Genomic DNA, 16,537 nt, shown 5'->3' on the forward strand with positions numbered 1-16,537 from the left:
AATTGTTCGAAGTGTCTTCCATTTTTAAGAGCGCAAATGGCAACTCTTCGTTTAAGATGCTCCACAATTTGATTTCCAACAATTTATTTTGCGCTTTTTGAGGAGCAGTACAAATTCTTTCAATTAGTTGCTCGCGTGAATCGATTGGCACGGAATAAACGTCTTGCTTGAGATACCCCCATAGGAAAAAATCCATCGGGGTCAAATCCGGATTCCTTGGGGGCCAAGCAAAAGGCCCATTCCGTCCAATCCACGGCTCTTGAAAAGTGTCGTTCAAAAACGTTTCAGCGCATTCGTTGAATGCGGCGGAGCGTCATCCTGTTGAAACACTATGCGCGATGCGCAGCCTTGCTGCAAGCGATACGTCTTCCAGTAGAATGGGAAGATGGTTTTCAAAAAACTCTACATACTTGGCACCATTCAGAGTTTCTTTAAAAATGTATGGGCCGATGATCTTTCGATCAATTATACCGGCCCATACATTGACGGAAAACCTGCGTTGTGGTCTCGTTTCATTTATCACCCTTGGGTTTTCAATAGCCCACGTGTGATCGTTATGCGTATCAAAGAACCCAGCGCGTTTGAATATACTCTTATCGGTCCCCAATGTGTTTTTCATAAAATGAGAGTTCGACTCCATTTTTGCTTGCATAATCCTGCATAGAGGACCCGGCGCGCGTTGCTACGCCATTCTAAAAAGGGGGTACATACATAATCCTGAAGATTTGATTAATTGTAATCTTGCAACCAAGAGCTTTCTTTTTGATATTCCTAAATCATGCCGCAAATTTCTAATCCAACGCATCAGCATTTGTGACTCGAGCAGCAAGTCCAACGTAACGATTTGGGTTTTATTACCAACCCTTAAAATGGGAATGTTGGCAAAATCGTAATAAAATATCAGTGCAGTTCGATTGAAATCAGTTGAAAACTGATCAGAAGCCATAAACTTGGTGTAATCTCAACATTATTTTCTTCATAGTATTATATTATCTTACTTTTATTTGATTTGACCCATTACCTAGGCTTCACCGATTTATTCCTAACAATTTTGTTCCAAATTTATCTTATATTTTAGTACTAGCTGACCCGACAAACTTCGTATTGCCACAAATTAACCTGTGTTGTACATAAATCATGAATCTCGGATGATCTTTGTCACTATCTCGAGTTTTGCAAGCCCCCCAGTGGGCGGCGCTTCCGACGGCGGGTCACCGGCAACACTCGCGACCGGCTCGTCCTGAATGATCTAGTGTTACTATAGATAGTTTTTGTGGTCTTGTTATTGATTAATGTTTTATGGAAGAGTCTCGAATTTCTCGAGTTGGATTAGTTTTTGAGTTTCGCAAAAATTTCTGTTTTATTTGTATGAGAGTCCATATCCCCCTACCACAGGGGTGAGAGGTCTCTAACTATCATAAAATAAATTCAAGACTCAAAAATCTCCTACATGATAAATTTGGTTCCATTTGCTTGATTAGTACTCAAATTATAAGGAAATTTGTATTTCATTTGTATGGGAGCCCACCCTCTTAAAAGGGAAAGGGGTCGTAATACACCACAGAAAAAAATGCTGCCATCTAAAACTCTCACATGCCAAATTTGGTTCCATTTGCTTGATTAGTTCTAAAGTTATGAGCAAATTTGTATTTCGTTTGAATGGGAGCCCCCCCCCCCCCCTTCCTAAAAAGGTAAGAAGTCCTAATTCATAATGGGAAAAATGGTTGCCTCCAAAAACACCCACATGCCAAATATGGTTCCATTTGCTTGATTAGTTCTCGAATTATGAGGAAAATTGTATTTCATTTGTGTAGAAGCCCCCCCTCTTGAAGTGTGGAAGGATCCTAATTCACCGTAGAAAATATTTCTACCTCCAAAAACCTCCACATGCCGAATTTGGTTCTATTTGCTTGATTAGTTCTCGAGTTATGGGGAAATTTGTATTTCATTTGTATAGGAGCCCCCCCTCCTAAAGTGGGGAGAGGTTCTTATTCATCATAGAAAACATTCTTGCCTCCAAAAACACCTACACGCCAAATTTGGTTCCATTTGCTGGATTAGTTCTCGAGTTATGAGGAAATTTGTATTTCGTTTGTATAGGACCCCCCCTCCTAAAGTGGGGAGGGGTCCCAATTCATCATTGAAAAAAAAATTGTCTCCAAAAACACAGATATGCCAAATTTGGTTCAATTCGCTTGATTAGTTCTCGAGTTATGAGGAAATTTGTATTTCATTTGTACAGGAGCCCCTCCTCTTAAAGTGGGGAGGGGTCCTAATTCACCATAGAAAATTTTCTTGCTCTCGAAAACCTTCACATGCCAAATTTGGTTGCATTTGCTTGATTAGTTCTCGAGTTATGAGGAAATTTGTATGGAAGCCCCCCCTCTTAAAGGGGAGAGGAGTTATAATTCCTCTTATAAAGAGGGGAGGGGTCTCAATTCACCATAGAATAAATTCTTGTCACCAAAAAAAACACCCACATGTCAAATGTTGTTCTATTTGCTTGATTAGTTCTCGAGTTAGGAGGAAATTTGTATTTCATTTGTACAGGAGCCCCCCCTCTTAGAGTGGGGAGGGGTCCTAATTCACCGTAGAAAATTTTCCTGCCCTCGAAAACCTTCACATGCCAAATTTGATTCCATTTGCTTGATTAGTTCTCGAGTTATGAGGAAATTTGTATGGAAGCCCCCCCTCTTAAAGGGGAGAGGAGTTACAATTCCCCTTATAAAGAGGGAGGGGTCTCAATTTACCATAGAATAAATTCTTGTCACCGAAAACACCCACATGCCAAATTTGGTTCTATTTGCTTGATTAGTTTTCGAGTTATGAGGAAATTTGTATTTCATTTGTATAGGAGCCTCCCCTCCTAAAGTGGGGAGAGGTTCTTATTCATCATAGAAAAAATTCTTGCCTCCAAAAACACCTACATGCCAAATTTGGTTCCATTTGCTGGATTAGCTCTCGAGTTATAAGGAAATTTGTATTTCGTTTGTATAGGAGCCCCCCCCCCCCCACTTAAAGTGGGGAGGGGTCCCAATTCATCATAGAAAAAAAATTTGTCTCCAAAAACACACACATGCCAAATTTGGTTCCATTTGCTTGATTAGTTCTCGAGTTATGAGGAAATTGGTATTTCATTTGTACAGGAGCCCCCCCTCTTAAAGTGAGGAGGGGTCCTAATTCAACATAGAAAATTTTCTTGCCCTCGAAAACTTTCACATGCCAAATTTGGTTCCATTTGCTTGATTAGTTCTCGAGTTATGAGGAAATTTGTATGGAAACCCCCCCTCTTAAAGGGGAGAGGAGTTATAATTCCCCTTATAAAGAGGGGAGGGGTCTCAAATTACCCTAGAATAAATTCTTGTCACCGAAAACACCCACATGCCAAATTTGGTTCTATTTGCTTGATTAGTTCTCGAGTTATGCAGAAATTTGTGTTTCATTTGTATGGGAGCCCCCCGTCTTAGTGGGGGGAGGGGTCTCTAACCATCACTAAAACCTTTCCTGGCCCCAAAAACCTCTACATGCAAATTTTCACGCCGATTGGTTCAGTAGTTTTTGATTCTATAAGGAACACAGGACAGGCAGGCAGACAGAAATCCTTCTTTTTGGTATAGATGGACGGCAACACTCGCGAGTTCGATTACTTTCTGAATATTGCAAAAAAATTCTGTTTAATTTGTATGAGAGCCCTCCCCCCTTTCCAGAGGGGAGAGGAATCTCAATACGCCAGAGAAAAAAACTTTGCCTCCAGTAACCCCCAAATTCATTTGCTTGATTAATAGGCGAGTTATAGGGAAATTTGTGTTTTATTTGTTCCCTCTTAGAATGAGGTCGCAATCTACCATAGAAAAAAAATTCTACCTCCAAAAACCTTCACATGCCAAATTTGGTTCCATTTACTTGATTAGTTCCCGAGATATAAAAAAATTTGTTTTTCATTTGTATGGGAGCCCCCCCTTCTAGAGGGGGAAGAGTCTCAAACAACCATAGAAAAAAATCCTGTCTTTATAAACCCCCACATGCCAAATTTGGTTCCATTTGTTTGATTAATAGTCAAGTTATGAGGAAATTTTGGTTTTATTTCTATGGGAGCCCCCCTCTTAGAGGACGGAGGGTTCTCAATCTACCATAGAAAAAATTTCTGCCTCCAAAAACCTTCACATGCCAAATTTGGATCCATTTGCTTGATTAGTTCCCGAGTTATGAAGAAATTTATGTTCCTTTTGAATGGGAGCCCACCCCTTCTAGCGCTTATATATATATATATATATATATATATATATATATATATATATATATATATATATATATATATATATATATATATATAGATATATATATATATATATATATATATAATTATAAGGACGGCATTTACTCGTTCATAAAAAAACAATTTTATTTTCACTTATCTTTAACCTGCCTTACGATGTACTCACACTTGCTATTCAAATCGAACTGCCCGCTCCTATCTAGAATTCTGATTGCCCTAACTTGTTATTAAATGTTAACGCTGCACAAAATCCGCTGACGGTGATCCGGTTACGGTGGCGTGACTGTTAGTATGGAGTGTGGAATGTGGGTCTCAGGTGCATAACTCCTCCGGGGGTAGAATAAAGGACGTCCTCGAACTTTTAATTAATTCCTATGGGATGGTTGTTCCTCGCAATTTCCGAATTTGATAACTACTCTCTTCCTAAAAAGACAGGTCATTGTTATGACAATTAAAATTACCGTGATTGTTGATAGTCCTCCGACTGTAGAAAGTAGATTTCTGTGTTCGAATAACTTCAACTGCACGTGCTCCAGCTGAATTCTGTTGCTTATGGTCTCGTTGTGGATACGTGGAATGTCATGTTGCTTTGCGATATTCCATTCTATCGCTAGGCTTGGGAAGGCTCCTTGAAGTTCTTTCGCATTGTCAACTAATTCTTTTGACGTGAAAGTCTGTTCATCAATCTGTACGCTACAATTGTAGAATGATATGAAAAAATTTCCATTAAGCGTACGGTCATGTGGTCCACAAGTTGATTTCATGTGTAACCCTCTGGCATTATTTATCAAAATTTTGTTGTTTGATATTAATGCAATTCTTGTGCTATTATCAAAAATCGCACTGCAATTACTTCGTTTGCCTGAAATTATGTGAACTGAACAGTTATTCCTTAGCGGCTTCAGAAAGTTATCTCTTTGAATTTTATTATCGGGATTAGAAGTGCTGAAAAGTTCTTTTCCACTGCGAACGACGTATGGGGGCAGATTTATTATAACGGCGTTCTGTACCGTTAATGGTATAATCTGAATAATTTCGCATTTCTCTTTGACTTTTGGAATCTGCAAAATGTACATTAAAAGGTCGCCTTTGCTTACTATCTTAGGTTCGGCATAATTGAGGGCTTCTTCGGGGAATTGTGTTTCTATCCCTTGTTCGTTAAGTAGTGTTTCTATGGTAAGTATTTCGTTTAGCGAGAGTAACTTACTGTTTGCGAGTTTTATCCGGGTTCTCAGGATTGTATCTTCCAGGTTTTCTAAAATTTTATTCGTTGTGTCCATGTAAAGTAGAAGAGTTATTGCATCCATTTCCTCTAGTAAAATTTTGTTTTCCATGGTTTGCTGTTTAATGAGTTTATTGACGGTACTCGTCATCTCGTAGATCCTCTCGTTGATGATATTGTTGATTCTAGTTTGTTGATTGTTTTGAGTCACTAGCATGTTTAGTGTGGTGTTAATTATTCTCAGGTCGTCGGCGTCTGGAGATCCGGCGATCCACTTCCAGGTGGCTCCTAATGTGTCCCATCTTTTGGTTCTTCTAGATTTCATCGGCTTCAGCTGGTGCAGGTTGTTAACAAGTTCCCTACTCTTCTGTAAAATAAGATTTGAAGTTGGAATGCTCCTATCTATTTTCCTGGCTATGGTTGCAAAGAGGTAAACGTTGTTTTCTAAATTTGTAATGTTTATCGGGTGAATTATTTTGATATGACCTATCTGTAATTTGCAATCATTTGTTTTTAACAACAATATTGGGTCGTTCATTAAGTTGCGAATTTCTAATGATGTTGGCTCTATGAATGTAATCCTTGTTACCAGTACAAAAATCGCTATAAGTGAGTACATCTGCAATTAGAAGAAGAAAATGGTGTAAGTATAACTCCTTATTAAGTATTTTTCCTTATTCTTTTAATTTTATTTTTATGTCGTTTTATTCTTTTGTTATTTTTGAATGTTTTGTCTGTAATGTCATTCGCATTTGTTGGTTTAGCCCTTGGGTCTAATTTTTTCCTAATGTTAGGAATTAAAAATACTTCTTGTTTGTCGTCCAAATGGGGTGGTTCTTCTCTATTCTCATTACGTTTTTCTTGGTTGGATCTGGCTTTGTCAATGTTGGTCTTTACTTTGTCGTATAATTTTCGCGCATTTGCGTCGACTATGTTGGGGTTCAAAATATTGTTGTTGTTAAAAATAACTTCATTAGGTGAATATTTTGTAGCTGAATGAATTGATGTATTATAAAGAGATATGGCTAAGCAAACTAAGGCTGTAGTATCTAGATCTGGGAATTTGTGTTTGTTTGTATTTATAATTTCAATTATCGTTGAATGAGTTTTTTCTACTTGTCCATTTGATTCGGAGCAAGATGCATAGGCTAGTTCGACGTTTAAGTTATCTAAAAAGCCTTTTAGTTGTAATGACATAAATGTCGTTTCGTGATCTGTTACTATTTTCCTGGGCGTACCATACATACTGAAATACATGGCCAAAGCGTTTTTTACGTCGGCTAGATTTTTTGTCTCCATCAAGATCATTTGTGCGTGTTTCGAAAATGAGTCGACTAGTGACAAAAAATTATGTTTGTTGATTTGAAAAATGTCCATGTGTACTCGGTCAAACGGTTTCTCGGTTGTCGGTCTGGGTGATAACTTGATATTGTATGGTTTACGCTCGTATTTGTGCATATTGCATGTTTTACAGGTTTGATTTACCATTTTAATTTTAGCTACCATCTTAGGAAAAAAGTAGCATCGTTTTAATTGATTTTCGACTTCGGTAACACCACGGTGTGCCCTATTGTGTTCCTTGTTTATGATAGCGTCTTGTCGCTGTTCTGTCGTTACGTCTTCTACCTGTAGCTGGGTGATTACAAAATGTCCTCTTTGGTTAAAGTGTTTTCTGTAGACCTCTTGAATTATAGGGATAACTCTTTCTGGTGCCATTATTGCAGTCTGTTTGTTGTTATGGAATTTTCTTAGGGTGTCCGTTATTACGTCTTCGTCAAAACTATCTCTGCAAACTACTGTTCGTTGAAAGTTTGGAAAGGGTGTTTCTGAAACGTCTGTGTTGATCCGGGAAAGCCTGAAAATAATTTGATTGCGATAGTAATTAATGGGCCGCTCCACGCAATGGATGTAGTAATCATCGGATGATTCGGCTGAATGTATTGTATCGACGTCCGATTCGTCTTCTTGGTTGGGTTCGTTTCCCATAGTTGGTCCATCCTCTTCCTCACCCGCTGATTCGTTTCCTGTATTACTTCCTGAAATGGATGATTCTGTATTATTTAGATTAATTTCATAGTTATCTTCAGTTTTCCTGCTTAGTGCGTCTGCAACTACATTTGTTTTGCCTTCTTTGTATACTATTGTATAGTCGTAATTTTCGAGTTCCATCCTCCAATTCAAAATCTTTTGGTTTTTATTGCAATTTTTTATGTACTGCAGTGGTTTATGATCAGTAAAAAGCATGAATTTATTACCGTATAGGTATGGTTTGAATTTATTTATACTCCACATTATAGCTAAAGCTTCTTTTTCTATGGTGCTATAATTTGTCTCACATTTAGTTAAGGTTCTGCTTGCAAATGCTATCGGTCTTTCAACTTTGTCTTGAATTTGGGATAGGACAGCGCCTAATGCGTAGTTGCTGGCATCTGTCGTGAGTGTAAAAGGAAGATCGAAGTCGGGATAGGCGAGTATCTGGTCGGAAGCTATGATTTGTTTTAATTTCGTAAAAGCTGCTCTGTAACCTTCGTCATTTGTCTTTACCACTTCATCTTTTTTCAAAAACTTTGTCATTGGTTTCACGATTTTTGAATAATCTTTTATAAATCTTCGGTAGTATCCAGAAAGCCCGAGAAATTGTTTGATCTGTTTTTGGTTTTCTGGTAATTTCCAGTCTAAAATTTTCTGAATTTTTCCTGGGTCTGGTTTAACGCCTGTTTGCGTGATAATGTGTCCGAGAAATTCTGTTTCGCGTTTCATGAACTCGCATTTATCTAACTGAATTTTGAGGTTGAAGTCTACTAGTCTTTTGAGGATTTTTCCCAAATTTTGAATGTGCGTATTTAGGTCTTTTCCGATGATTATTATATCATCGAGATATACAAAACAAATTTTACCGATAAATTCGCTGAGTATATTATTCATGGCCCGCTGAAATGTTGCAGGTGCATTTTTTAAACCAAAAGGCATTCTGGTGAATTGAAAATGTCCCTGGGCTGTAGAAAAAGCTGTTTTGTGTTGGTGTTTGGGATCCATCTCTATTTGATGAAATCCTGATTTCAAGTCCAACGTGGTGAAGTAGAGTGATTTCCCTAAATTGTCTAAGATTTCTTCTATTTGGGGAATTGGAAATTTATCGCAATCGTCTTCTCATTTATTTTCCGGTAATCGATAACGACTCTGACTTTGCGCTTCCCGGATGCATCGGGTTTTTTAGGAACTACCCAGATGGGAGATGAATATGGGCTAGTCGAATGGCGGATAATACCATTGTCTAGCAGTTCTTTAATTTGTTGCTCAACGTCGTTTTTAAACGCATGAGGATAACGGTACGATTTCGTGTAGACAGGTTGGTCATCTGTCGTAACAATTTTGTGTTTAATTGCTGATGTTGCCGTTAATTTTTCGTCAGGTTTCAGAAGTACAGCTTGGTTTTTTAAAATAGTTTGAAAGAGTTCTTTGACCTCGAACTTTGATAAATGGTCTGTTCTTATTATTTTGTTTAACGTTTCTTCAGAAATACTATTACTGTTTTCTATGGGGATGGGCGAAATTGTTTCGAAATTATTAATTTTTAACAGAAAATTTCCTTTTATGGTGGGGGTATCTTTCTTGGTAGAAAGAACCGGGCGAAATTGTTTCAAAATTATTAATTTTTAACAGAAAATTTCCTTTTATGGTGGGGGTATCTTTCTTGGTAGAAAGAACCTTAATAGATGATTTATTATCAAGTGAATTGTAGAGTCCTGGTTCTATGATTACTGATTTGCTGATTTTTTGGAAGGTCGGCACTAGCCAATCACCATTTTTGTTTGTTTTAATTTCTGTTACATGAGAAAAAAGTCGGCTGCCTGGGAAATATTTTTTGTACGGCATGTTTAAGTTATTGATGAATAATATTTCTTTTTCATAGTCAATTTTTGCTTTTGTTCTGGCGAGATATTCAGAGCCAATAATTCCATCGAAAAAGGTGTGAAAATTCAGTTCGTAGTAAACTTGTGTTGGCATTCCAGGACCAATAAGATTTCCTATTCCTTTTTTCTGTATTTCATGATTTCCGGAAATGTTTCTAATCTTAGTGTTTCGTGTATTTTTAATGTTTGTTAAGATACCTGGCTTGATAACATTTTTATTGGCGCCTGTATCTATTAGTAAGTTAATAATTTGTTTGGTTTTTGAATTTTCACTAGTTATATATGGCAGGTAGTTCAGGTATTCTTTGCTTGCGGTTGGACCCAGCAAAAATTTAAATCGATATTGTCCTCTTCTTCCTCGTTTCCGATTTCATTTTCCGAGTCCACTTCGTTGTTGTTTATTTGCCTTCTATTGAGTGTGAGTTTACTTTTTACGGAATCTATTTCCATTGGTTGTTCTTTAGTTTGAGGATTCTCTGTTGGTTTGGGGTTTTTGTAGTTTTCGTTAAATGGTTTTTTGAATTTGGTTTCTTGAAATTTCGATTCTTTGGGTAAATAGTTCTGTTTTTTCGAAGTTCCTTCCGGTTGTGCGTCTTTTGTTTTAAATTTGCACACGAAAGCGTACGCTGCCTCCATATCAACTGGTTTGGACGCTTGCGCATAACCGAAGTAGGGTGCGTTTAGTCCCTCTAGGAATGCGGCTAACGCATCCTCTTCTATGAAATCATTAATAGCATCCCAACTTTTATTATATTTTTCCTTTTGTTTCGATAACGTTTTGATGTTTTGTACGATTTCTTTTATTTTGTTGTAATATCTGTGTACCGACATGTTGTCGGTCATTTTTGTTTGCCATAATTGGCTTTTGTAGAATGTTAATTCCTGCCTATCTCCCAAGGCATTAATTAGAATTTGTTTAGCTTCATCGAATGTTTGAGGGTTTCCGGCGAGACATAAAATGTCTTTCGCCTTGCCTTCGATTTTGTTAAGTACTGCCGTGATAAAAATAGCATATTGGTTTTCGCTGACGAGCCCTTCGAAGACACTTAGTGTCTGCTCTGCTGTAGCGATCCATGCGCATAATTGTTTCCGATTGCCATCAAATTTTGGTATTGCTTTTATTGGGTCAGGAATTTTATAGAGACTTTCGACATTAGTCGTGTTCGGGGGACTTTGCGCACTCGCTTGACCTCGTGAGAGAGAATCTAGCGTTTGTTGCTGTAGTAGTTGTTGGGTTTGCATCAGTTCCAACATCTGTGAAAGACTGTTTATTTTGTCGACTAGCTGTTCCATATTGGACACTTCACTGTCGTCTAGGGAAAAATTTTCTATATTTGGGGTTTTTTCAATGGGGATATGGGAGTATTCCGCACTACCTTCGCTCGATGTCTCTGAATCCGAGCTATCGGCACTTTTTGTCTGTACTGATATAAGTAATTTCCTCGTTTCTCTCAGCGCATTCGCGATGCGTTTAACCTTTGGCATTAAGTATGCGCTAAGTTAATTGGAAATGAGGTAGTTGTTTTATATAGAATTTGTAGAAGCCCACAAAAATGTGTTGATTCGCTTCTTGGAAGCCCACCGGACGGTGTTGATTCACTTCCCTACCTAATTCACTTAGGGACGTAAGCGGTTTTTAATCTCTCACTAGCGAGAAGCGAAAGGAGAAGTAAAACTACTTACGGTTTTTTTTTTGTTTGTTTGCTGTTGTCGTGTCGCGTAGGCCGGGCTGACGGTGCTGGTTCTCCAGGTGTTACTAGATGGGGGACCCTCAACTCTTTGACGACTTTTCAGTCTGCTTGTCTCCGATGCTCAGATTTGTAATGTTCCTCGCGGGGTCACTTTAGTTGCGGTTTTTAGTTCGTAACTGTTCCACTGTTTTTTCTTGTAACACTCAGCCGACTCCGGACGGCTGCGCCAATTATAAGGACGGCATTTACTCGTTCATAAAAAAACAATTTTATTTTCACTTATCTTTAACCTACCTTACGATGTACTCACACTTGCTATTCAAATCGAACTGCCCGCTCCTATCTAGAATTCTGATTGCCCTAACTTGTTATTAAATGTTCACGCTGCACAAAATCCGCTGACGGTGATCCGGTTACGGTGGCGTGACTGTTAGTATGGAGTGTGGAATGTGGGTCTCAGGTGCATAACTATATATATATATATATATATATATATATATATATATATATATATATATATATATATCTATACCTATAAAGAAGGATTTCTGTCTGTCTGTCTGTCTGTCTGTCTGTCTGTCTGTCTGTCTGTCTGTCTGTCTGTTTTGTGTTCCTTATAGCATCAAAAACTACTGAACCAATCGGCGTGAAAATTTGCATGTAGAGGTTTTTAGGGCCAGGAAAGGTTTTAGTGATGGTTAGAGACCCCTCCCCCCACTAAGAGGGGGGGCTCCCATACAAATGAAACACAAATTTCTGCATAATTCGAGAACTAATTAAGCAAATAGAACCAAATTTGGCATGTGGGTGTTTTCGGTGACAAGAATTTATTCTAGGGTAATTTGAGACCCCTCCCCTCTTTATAAGGGGAATTATAACTCCTCTCTCCTTTAAGAGGGGGGTTTCCATACCAATTTCCTCATAACTCGAGAACTAATCAAGCAAATGGAACCAAATTTGGCATGTGAAGGTTTTCGAGAGCAAGAAAATTTTCTATGGTGAATTAGGACCCCTCCCCACTTTAAGAGGAGGGGCTCCTGTACAAATGAAATACCAATTTCCTCATAACTCGAGAACTAATCAAGCAAATGGAACCAAATTTGGCATGTGTGTGTTTTTGAAGACAAAATTTTTTTCTATGATGAATTGGGACCCCTCCCCACTTTAAGAGGGGGGGGGGCTCCTATACAAACGAAATACAAATTTCCTTATAACTCGAGAGCTAATCCAGCAAATGGAACCAAATTTGGCATGTAGGTGTTTTTGGAGGCAAGAATGTTTTCTATGATGAATAAGAACCTCTCCCCACTTTAGGAGGGGGGGCTCCTATACAAATGAAATACAAATTTCCTCATAACTCGAGAACTAATCAAGCAAATAGATCAACATTTGGCATGTGGGTGTTTTTTTTGGTGACAAGAATTTATTCTATGGTGAATTGAGACCCCTCCCCTCTTTATAAGAGGAATTATAACTCCTCTCCCCTTTAAGAGGGGGGACTTCCATACAAATTTCCTCATAACTCGAGAACTAATCAAGCAAATGCAACCAAATTTGGCATGTGAAGGTTTTCGAGAGCAAGAAAATTTTCTATGGTGAATTAGGACCCCTCCCCACTTTAAGAGGAGGGGCTCCTGTACAAATGAAATACCAATTTCCTCATAACTCGAGAACTAATCAAGCGAATTGAACCAAATTTGGCATGTGTGTGTTTTTGGAGACAATTTTTTTTTCAATGATGAATTGGGACCCCTCCCCACTTTAGGAAGGGGGGTCCTGTACAAACGAGATACAAATTTCCTCATAACTCGAGAACTAATCCAGCAAATGGAACCAAATTTGGCATGTAGGTGTTTTTGGAGGCAAGAATTTTTTCTGTGATGAATTAGGACCTCTTCCCACATTAGGAGGGGGGGCTCCAATACAAATGAAATACAAATTTCCCCATAACTCGAGAACTAATCAAGCAAATGGAACCAACTTTGGCATGTGAAGGTTTTCGAGGGCAAGAAAATTTTCTACGGTGAATTAGGACGCCTCCCCACTCTACGAGGGAGGGCTCCTGTACAAATGAAATACAAATTTCCTCCTAACTCGAGAACTAATCAAGCAAATAGAACAACATTTGGCATGTGGGTGTTTTTGGAGGCAACCATTTTTCCCATGATGAATTAGGACTTCTTACCTTTTTAGGAGGGGGGGGGGCTCCCATTCAAACGAAATACAAATTTGCTCATAACTTTAGAACTAATCAAGTAAATGGAACCAAATTTGGCATGTGAGAGTTTTAAATGGCAGAATTTTTTTTCTGTGGTGTATTACGACCCCTTTCCCTTTTAAGAGGGTGGGCTTCCATACAAATGAAATACAAATTTCCTTATAATTTGAGTACTAATCAAGAAAATGAAACCAAATTTAGCATGTAGGAGATTTTTGAGTCTTGAATTTATTTTATGATAGTAAGAGACCTCTCACCCCTGTGGTAGGGGGATATGGACTCTCATACAAATAAAACAGAAATTTTGGCGAAACTCAAAAACTAATCAAACTCGAGAAATTCGAGACTCTTCCATAAAACATTAATCAATAACAAGACCACAAAAACTATATAGTAACACTAGATCATTCAGGACGAGCCGGTCGCGAGTGTTGCCGGTGACCCGCCGTCGGAAGCGCCGCCCACTGGGGGACTTGCAAAACTCGAGAAGTGATAAAGATCATCCGAGATTCATGATTTATGTACAACACAGGTTAATTTGTGGCAATACGAAGTTTGTCGGGTCAGCTAGTATATATATATATATATATACTAGCTGACCCGACAAACTTCGTATTGCCGCAAATTAACCTGTGTTGTACATAAATCACGAATCTCGGATGGATCTTTGTCACAATATCGAGTTTTGCAAGTTTCTGAGGAGTTCAACCTTAGATGATTCATTTTGGCAGTTACGTAACTATGAAAGCATCCCAGGTAACCAATAAGCATCACCAATGCTATTCTAATGTAAACCAATAAGCATTTAAGTCGCCTTAAACGCTACTTAAATGCTATTTTGGCAAAATATACAACTACTTTACTGATAACCTTCTTATAGTGCTGACAATGCTAATTTACAGCTAATTACCGACACGAAGAATTCGAATACAATTTTGGATGCCAATTTACAACAATTATGCAGTCACAAAGCTAACATACAACAACGTGCAGTATAAAATGCCAGATACGCTGATTTGCTGCTTATGTTAATGCTTATTAGTTACCAGGAATGGGTAGTTTAATATACAAATTTGCAATTTTTCGTCACAGTAAAGTAGAAAACAACTCCTCCTCTGTCGCCTCATTGCATAGCCAGAAAGCGGATAGTAATATTCGCCATGATTGTACAACATTTCGCCGAATATCATTTTGCGAAAAACCTTAAGCGGAATGTACCATTTAACGGAAATTTTTTTTTGTGGAAAGTACCATTTCGCGATCCTCTCCTTATTCGTTGGCGCTCGTTCCAGGAAACCCAGGTAGACCTAGGAAAACAAACAAACCTAGACAGTAGTGATTTCTGCGGGGAGTTGCCTCCCCCCAGTGGGCGGCGCTTCCGACGGCGAGTCACCGGCAACACTCGCGGCCGTCTCGTCCTGAATGATCTAGTGTTACTATAGGTAGTTTTTGTGGTCTTGTTATTGACTAATGTTTTATGGAAGAGTCTCGAGTTCGATTAGTTTTTGAGTTTCGTAAAAATTTCTGGTTTATTTGTATGAGAGTCCATATCCCCCTACCACAGGGGTGAGAAGTCTCTAACTATCATAAAATAAATTCAAGACTCCAAAATCTCCCACATGCTAAATTTGGTTCCATTTGCTTGATTACTTCTCAAGTTATAACGAAATTTGAATTTCATTTGTATGGGAGCCCCCCCTCCTAAACAGGGGAGGGATCTTAATTCATCATAGAAAAAATTTCTGCCCCCTAAAAGCCCCACATGCCAAATTTGGTTCCATTTGCTTGATTCGTTCTCGAGATAAGAGGAAATCTGCATTTTATTTGTATGGAAGCCCATCCTCTTAAAAGGGAGATAGGTCATAACTCGCTTTCTAAAGAGGAGAGGGGTCTCAATTCACCATAGAAAAAAATCTTGATCCCAAATCCACTTACATATCAAATTTGGTTCCATTTGCTTGATTACTTCTCGAGTTATGAGGAAATTTGTTTTTCATTTGTATAGGAGCCCCCTCTTAAAGTGGGGAAGGGTCCTAATTCACCATAGAAAATATTCTTGCCTACAAAACACCCACATGCTAAATTTGGTTCCATTTGCTTGATTAGCTCTAGAGTTATGAGGAAATTTGTATTTCGTTTGTATGGGAGCCCCCCTCCTAAAAAGGTAAGGGGTCCTAATTCATCGTAGAAAAAATGGTTGCCTCCAAGAACACCCACATGCCAAATATGGTTCCATTTGCTTGATTAGTTCTCGAGTTATGAGGAAATTTGAATTTCATTGGTACAGGAGCCCCTCCTCTTAAAGTGGGGAGGGGTCCTAATTCACCATAGAAAATATACTTGCCCTCGAAAACCTTCACATGCCAAATTTAGTTCCATTTACTTGATTAGAGTTCTCGAGTTATGAGGAAACTTGTATTTCATTTGTATGGAAGCCCCCCTCTTAAAGGGGAGAGGAATCATAATTCCCCTTCTAAAAAGGGGACGGGTCCCAATTTACCATAGAATAAATTCTTGTCAACAAAAACACCCACATGCCAAATTTTGTTCTATTTGCTTGTTTAGTTCTCGAGTTACGCAGAAATTTGTGTTTCATTTGTATGGGAGCCCTCCCCCTCTCTTAGTGGGGGAGGGGTCTCTAACCATCACTAAAACCTTTGCTGGCCCCAAAAACCTCTACATGCAAATTTTCACGCCGATTGGTTCAGTAGTAGTTTTCGATTCTATAAGGAACATCCCGATAGACAGACAGACAGAAATCCATATATATATGAAGGGGTGAGAAGGAAAGGGGTGTAAGTGACAAAATTGAAAAAATCGAGATAATGGTAGGAAACGATACTTTGAGTATGGTTTTATGCATGCCAGAAAATTCACGTCAAAATTTTATCGTTTAATGACTTTTTTAAACACATGAAAAAAATCAGAGGGGTTGTGTACAAGACACGACCGCATATATAGGTGACGCAGGACTACGTAAGTCTCTTTGTAGGGATAGTGGCATGTATTCATGCTTGTAATCATTCGATTCTTCATGTATACATGCTATATGCAACATATATACATGCTACATGCGTTGTATGTAACATTTATCAAAGTAGTAACATTGCTCAATTCTCAAAAGATTGTGCATTTGAAAACAATTTAACAAAATCAAGAACACAAACTATTACTTTCCTGCTACCTTACTGAAATTAAAGATTGTTTTTATTATCC

Source organism: Sabethes cyaneus, chromosome 2 (genome assembly GCF_943734655.1).
Source record: "Sabethes cyaneus chromosome 2, idSabCyanKW18_F2, whole genome shotgun sequence".
NCBI lineage: Eukaryota > Metazoa > Arthropoda > Insecta > Diptera > Culicidae > Sabethes > Sabethes cyaneus.